Source organism: Sander vitreus, unplaced genomic scaffold (genome assembly GCF_031162955.1).
Source record: "Sander vitreus isolate 19-12246 unplaced genomic scaffold, sanVit1 ctg401_0, whole genome shotgun sequence".
NCBI classification, from domain to species: Eukaryota; Metazoa; Chordata; class Actinopteri; order Perciformes; family Percidae; genus Sander; species Sander vitreus.
Window position 1 is genome coordinate 22,501 of NW_027595526.1, and position 7,500 is coordinate 30,000.

The 7,500-nt window shown below is 43.1% G+C and overlaps 1 protein-coding gene across 3 annotated transcripts in view; it reads left to right on the forward strand.

Moving 5' to 3' along the window:
- Positions 1-7,500, forward strand: part of rhogb (ras homolog family member Gb) — a 19,958-nt gene that overhangs the window by 3,359 nt on the left and 9,099 nt on the right. Inside the window, exon 1 of one of the 3 annotated variants that reach the window (XM_078245182.1) lies at positions 515-666. The exons of 1 other annotated variant lie outside the window; for it this stretch is intronic. The gene's annotated coding sequence lies outside the window, so the exon portion shown is untranslated. Of the gene's footprint in view, positions 1-514; positions 667-7,500 lie in introns of those variants that run through there. One more of the 3 variants, XM_078245183.1, reaches the window with a different exon arrangement.

Genomic DNA, 7,500 nt, shown 5'->3' on the forward strand with positions numbered 1-7,500 from the left:
AACACCAGACTGTAGCTGCCGCTGTCTGAAAAACTCAGACTCAGCTTCGCCTCGCCAGCCTCGAGGTGCATTCAAAGTTATTGTAAAATACCCTTTTCCTATCCAGTGGTTGTTTTCGCCATTTTGTGCTCCTTTTTTTTTTAAATAAGCTTTTTATTGTTTTATATTTTTGAACATACAGAACAGACAAATACAATTGAACAAGGTGCTTGTTTCTTTGGTATTTTAGTCTGAGTTTGGTCCCATATTCTTTGGTATTTTAGTCTGGGTTTGGTCCCATATTCTTTGGTATTTTAGTCTGGGTTTGGTTGGATATTTGTTGGTATTTTTCTAACATTGGTGGTTGTTTTAGCTTTGGTTTGGTCCAATATTGACTGGAGTTTAAAACCAGAACTATGTTTTCGGTCCTCATACGACAGAAACCTGCCAGCCAATCACAAACCAGTATTTGTGTGGCTCTGGTATTCATGTGTTAAGTGTCTTGAGATAAACTACGGGTCAGACTGTCTCAGTAAACACTTTTCCTTCACACGCTCTGCTGGATGAACAGAGCGACGGACAAGCCCTTCCTGTTTCAGTTTCAACACAGAGCAGTTCCTCTTTGACCGGGGCCGTCTGGCTGTTTGTTACGGTGAGGGGGAAATGCTGTATCTCTGTACACTGCAGGTTTGTTTCCAACATGTCTGATTGTCTGACCTGAGCCACCTTATAACTCTGTAATGTTTGGTATGTATCACTAACCGTGCTAGCATGCTATCATGAACTTTACAGCTGTCTGTTTTTAAGCCCTGGTTCGGGCAAATATTCAGTGTTTATCCCCGGTTTGGTCCAGTATTCTGTGGTGTTTAAGCCCTTGTTTTGTCCGTTTTTCAGCAGTGTTTAGCCCCGGTTTGGCCCAGTATTATCCAGTGTTTTATCCCCAGTACTTCTGTCTCGGTTTGGCCCAATATTGTCTGGTTTAGTAGCTTTTTTGGCCCAGTATTCTCTGCTATCTTCGTCCTGGTTTGATCCAATATTCTCTAATGTTTTATCACCAGTACTTCTGTCTCGGTTTAGCACAATATGTCTTGGTGTTGTAGCCTAGTTTGGTCCAGTGTTCTTTGGTATTTTAGCTCCATTTTTGTCCAGTATTATTTCCAGTATTGTAACCCCAGTTTAATCAAATATTCTGTACTGTTAATGCCCATGTTTTGTAGTGTTTTAGCCGCAGTACTTCTGTCTGGGGCGGTGTCTGGTGGTGATGGAGCAGTGGATATAACACATACCTTTGGTGTGGGAGACCTGGGTTTGATTCCCACTGCGATACATCAACCAACGTGTCCCTGAGCAAGACACTTAAACCCATAGTTGCTCCAGAGGCGCGCAAACTCTGACATATATATAGTAATTGTAAGTCACTTTGGATAAAAGCATCAGCTTAATGTCTCAGTTTGGCCCAATATTCTCCGTCTTTGTAGCTCTTTTTGGCCCGATATTCTCTAGTGTTTTAACCTCAATTTGATCCCATTTTCTCTAGTTTTTAAGCACCAGTTTGGTCCAGTATTATCCAGTGTTTTATCCCCAGTACTTCTGTCTCGGTTTGGCCCAATATTCTCTGGCTTTAGTCATGTATTCTCTGCTGTCTTAGTCCTGGTTTAGCACAATATTTATTGGTGTTTCAACCTCAGTTTGGTCCAGTTGTCTCCAGTGTTTCTGTCCTGGTTTTATTTTTGTATTTTGTCCACCACCTGGTTGAAGTTGTGCATGTAATTACCTATTTTTGTCCTTAAGAATACCACAACCTGCTGTTTGCTGTTAGTCATTTTGCGGAGCAGGTGTCTCTTCTCCCACATGGGTATTACCAGATTATTGAAAGATAGAAAAAGTCTACAAGACGTAAAAAAATATTGTGTAAACCTCAGAGCTCCAATCTTCAGCTGCAGGATGACTCGGTTCCTCTGCGGGTCAGGAGACTCTTCCTTAACCAGCTTAATGTGAAATAAACACAGCTGACGAGACAAAACCAAAGCTGTTCGTTAGTTCCTGAAACACTGAGGTACAAAACCAGTAAAACCACGGAGAAGACAAGTGGCGTCAGTGTCACTGAAGAAGACATGACCCTATTTTGCACCCGGCGCAGCGCAAAGCCCGACCCAAGTGTCTTTGCTAGATTAAGACCGACCCAGTTGTCAGTTTCCTGTCCAGTCATTTAAATAGCAAATGCACCTGCACCCATCTGTGGCCCATTGTCTTACAGGGAGGTGTGTTCAGGTGCATTCTGGGCGTACTGGTCTTACAGGGAGGTGTGTTCAGGTGCATTCTGGGCGTGCTGGTCTTACAGGGAGGTGTGTTCAGGTACATTCTGGGCGTACTGGTCTTACAGGGAGGTGTGTTCAGGTGCATTCTGGGCGTGCTGGTCTTACAGGGAGGTGTGTTCAGGTACATTCTGGGCGTACTGGTCTTACAGGGAGGTGTGTTCAGGTGCATTCTGGGCGTACTGGTCTTACAGGGAGGTGTGTTCAGGTGCATTCTGGGCGTACTGGTCTTACAGGGAGGTGTGTTCAGGTGCATTCTGGGCGTATTGCTATCTTGAGGCAGTGGGAAGTGATGGCACCATTGACCAACAAAAACCTGGTCTAAAGTCAATAACGCAGCATTTCATTGTTATTTTAACAGAGCATTAGTAAAATGCTCCTAGGCTCGTGCACAGCACGTGCACACTATGCTTGTTACACACACAGGGACGCACAGCAGCACACACACACACACACACACACACACACACACACACACACACACACACGCAGAAGACCACCACAAATAAAAATATTATATGATGTGCTCGCGTGCTTTCACTTCATGCACGAGCAAATCAGTTTCTTCTCCTGAAAATCTCTCCTTCCTGCTCAGCAAATCCTCCATCATAACAGCAATGAGCCAATGTACAAACGCGCCTGGCTTTTAAAGGGAATGGGAGATGATCTCTGATTGGTTGATTGCATGTTGTCCCTCTACATACTACTCTCTACTACCGTCTCTCTACATACTACTCTCTACTGTTGTCTCTCTACATACTACTCTCTGTTGTTGTCTCTACATACTACTCTCTACTGTTGTCTCTCTACATACTACTCTTTACCGTTGTCTCTCTACATACTACTCTCTACTGCTGTCTCTCTACATACTACTCTCTACCGTTGTCTCTCTACATACTACTCTCTACTGTTGTCTCTCTACATACTACTCTCTACTGTTGTCTCTCTACATACTACTCTCTACTGTTGTCTCTCTACATACTACTCTCTACTGTTGTCTCTCTACATACTACTCTCTACTATTGTCTCTCTACATACTACTCTTTACCGTTGTTTCTCTACATACTACTCTCTACTGCTGTCCCTCTACATACTACTCTCTACTGTTGTCTCTACATACTACTCTCTACTGTTGTCTCTACATACTACTCTTTACTGTTGTCTCTCTACATACTACTCTCTACTGCTGTCTCTCTACATACTACTCTCTACTATTGTCTCTCTACATACTACTCTCTACTGTTGTCTCTACATACTACTCTCTACTGTTGTCTCTCTTCATACTTCATATAACGTGAGAAATAATCTGCATCTGCTGAATCTGAATCATTTTTAGATCGACAACGGTCCCTTTAAAAGCCTTTCAGGAGTTTTCCAAAGCCAGCGAGTTGAGCTGGATGCCCCTGATTTGCATAAAGTAGCCTGGATTCTTTATGCAAATGCATAGCAGGAAACTCAGTTCCTCATCTCTGTAAAGTCCCCGCGATACGCCCAGAATGCATTGCCCGGATGCTCACAGAGACAATGAATGGGATGCGTGTAAATGACGGCAGTTACTGTTACTGATATTTCTGTTAATCTCATTTTCTTCCAGAATCAGAATCAGTTTATTACCAAGTCTGTTTGCACATACAAGGAATTTGACTTGGTGATGAGTTAGTGCACAACAATAAACCCAGTGACAGTTAAAGGGGAACAACTTCTTAATTTTGTTTGTGTCTGAGTGTCTGAGCTGTAATGTTATCCTACAGGACAGATGTTCAGCATCAGTTAGCGTCCACTAAATGTTCTGTTGTTGCCGCTGACAGACTCAGATTATTATTCTAAGTGTCTGACAACATTATGAAAGGATCCCTACAGAGATAGACCTTTTAGTTAAAGAGGAAGATCCTTTTAGTTTAACATGAAACAGCCCCGAAGTCACCATCACCAAACCCACCAGACTCCATGTAAATAATCAGGACTTTTAGCGTGTATAGAGCCAGCATATCTCCACATGTAAATGGGTGAATTAAGGGTTTATTTCAACCAAACCAGAGTGGTGATTGTTGGAACAGTGGAAAGATGAACCAAGACGGCTTTTGACGGCTTTTTTAGTTTCTGTCCACTTTGAATGAAGTGTGTTTTACGATGATAAAAGTCCTGATTATTTACATGGAGTCTGGTGGAGTTTGATACTGTAGCAGTTATATATCATATATCATATATATACATCAAGCCTCTGACTTATATATAACTTATGCTAATGATTAACTGGTATTAAAACAATTCACACCTAAATCTCTCTGCCACGCTGAGAGGAAGGCTGCTTTTACACAATGAGCATGTGTTTCACGGTTCACATTACTGATGTTGATTATTCTTCCTCTTTTTCTCAATGTGTTCTGTTCTTCTTTCTTCCTCTCACAGTTCACAGAGAGAGAGAGACAGAGAGAGAGACAGAGAGAGAGAGAGAGAGAGAGAGAGAGAGAGAGAGACAGAGAGAGAGAGAGAGACAGAGAGAGAGAGAGAGACAGAGACAGAGAGAGAGAGAGAGACAGAGAGAGAGAGAGAGAGAGAGACAGAGAGAGAGAGAGAGAGACAGAGACAGAGAGAGAGACAGAGAGAGAGAGAGGGGAGAGAGATGGAGAGATGGAGAGAGAGGGGGGGAGTATAGTATAGTTTTTGAAGTTGAAAACGTTTTCTTGACTGAAGTTGCGTCTTCATTTCAACATGAAACCTCAACAGCCGGCCTGAGTTACAACAGGACGCCGTTACAACACGCCAAACGTTTCTCTCCGTGACTCCGCAGGTCACTATATCATCTGTTTCACTTTTCACAGCAGAGGAAGAAGGTCTGAGATATTTTACTGAAGTAAAAGTAGAAATACCACAGTCTAAAAATACCCCAATACAAGTAAAAGGTTGATTGCACGATGAAAAGCAATACTGTATGAACACATCACCAAACTCCACCAGACTCCATGTAAATAATCAGGACTTTTATCAGCGTAAAACACACTTCATTCAAAGTGGACAGAAACTAAATAAAACTACCAAAAGCCGTCTTGGTTCATCTTTCCACTGTTCCAACAATCACCACTCTGGTTTGGTTGAAATAAACCCTTAATTCACCCATTTACATGTGGAGATATGCTGGCTCTATACACGCTAAAAGTCCTGATTATTTACATGGAGTCTGGTGGAGATATGCTGGCTCTATACACGCTAAAAGTCCTGATTATTTACATGGAGTCTGGTGGAGATATGCTGGCTCTATACAAGCTAAAAGTCCTGATTATTTACATGGAGTCTGGTGGAAATATGCTGGCTCTATACACGCTAAAAGTCCTGATTATTTACATGGAGTCTGGTGGAGATATGCTGGCTCTATACACGCTAAAAGTCCTGATTATTTACATGGAGTCTGGTGGAAATATGCTGGCTCTATACACGCTAAAAGTCCTGATTATTTACATGGAGTCTGGTGGAGATATGCTGGCTCTATACACGCTAAAAGTCCTGATTATTTACATGGAGTCTGGTGGAGATATGCTGGCTCTATACACGCTAAAAGTCCTGATTATTTACATGGAGTCTGGTGGAGATATGCTGGCTCTATACACGCTAAAAGTCCTGATTATTTACATGGAGTCTGGTGGAGATATGCTGGCTCTATACACGCTAAAAGTCCTGATTATTTACATGGAGTCTGGTGGAGATATGCTGGCTCTATACACGCTAAAAGTCCTGATTATTTACATGGAGTCTGGTGGGTAAAAACAGACCTTTTAGTGGACATTAACTGCTGCTGAACATTAGTCCTGTAGGGTAACATTACAGCTTGTTACTAACTGCTGCTGAACATTAGTCCTGTAGGGTAACATTACAGCTTGTTACTAACTGCTGCTGAACATTAGTCCTGTAGGGTAACATTACAGCTTGGTTCTGGTTTAATACTGGACCAGTTTCAGAGATTGTTGTTCCATCAGACACTCAGACACAGAAACATGGAGACAGAGAGTCCAGGGTGAAAGAAACAATATTATCCTTTAAATTTGAGATACTTTGTATTCTAGTTCTGCATCATATTCATCATGTCCAACCAAACTTAAACAGATCGGACAGTAGGGGGCGCTACAGGCCACGCCCCCCACCGTGCACGCACTTTACACACACACACACACACACACACACAGCGGGCCAAATCCGGCCCCTGGCAGGTTTAGAGGGGGGGGTCAGTGTCCCCTGAGTCTGGGCTGAGCTACTTTCTCTTTCCACATCTGGAGAGTTTTATTGTTCAGCAGAACTAGAATCATCTCATCACGTTCAGTCAGCCAGCCAGTCAGTCAGACAGACAGTCAGCCAGACAGGTAGTCAGACAGTCAGGTAGTCAGACAGTCAGTCAGTCAGACAGTCAGCCAGCCAGACAGGTAGTCAGACAGTCAGGTAGTCAGTCAGTCAGTCAGTCAGTCAGACAGGTAGTCAGTCAGTCAGTCAGTCAGTCAGTCAGTCAGATCATAACTGGACTAAATGGAAGAAAAGATTTAGCGATGAAGCTACTTGAAGCACAGCTGTTACCAGAACACGAAGCTCTGCGCTGGTCAAAGGTTGCTGAGTCTGTTGGAGCAGAGACTGTTGATCCAGTCTGCAGACTGTTGATCCAGTCAGACTGTTGATCCAGTCTGCAGACTGTTGATCCAGTCTGCAGACTGTTGATCCAGTCTGACTGTTGATCCAGTCTGACTGTTGATCCAGTCTGCAGACTGTTGATCCAGTCTGACTGTTGATCCAGTCTGACTGTTGATCCAGTCTGCAGACTGTTGATCCAGTCTGACTGTTGATCCAGTCTGCAGACTGAATGTTAACAACTGGAGGAAAGACACCCAAAAATCAGCATTGATGAATCTCGGCATCAATGTTCCATCGACCAGTCCGTCCAGAAAAACCTGATCATGTGATCTCATAACTCAATGCATAATCAGCCAAAGTCTGCATATTTATTTCGGGCACTTGCAGATTGCGCAAAAATATCTGCGCAAAATATGCGGGGCTTGCATGATGTCATAATCCCCGCATTTTCGTTGCAAAAAAGTCCCAAATATCTTAGCAGAAAGATGAAAATGTTGCGTTTACTTCACACAAGAGCATCCGTTTCCCTGCTGCCATGAGAACGTTATGAAGTGACGTCATTACGCCACGTGAACATCGTCGAAAAGCTGCAAAC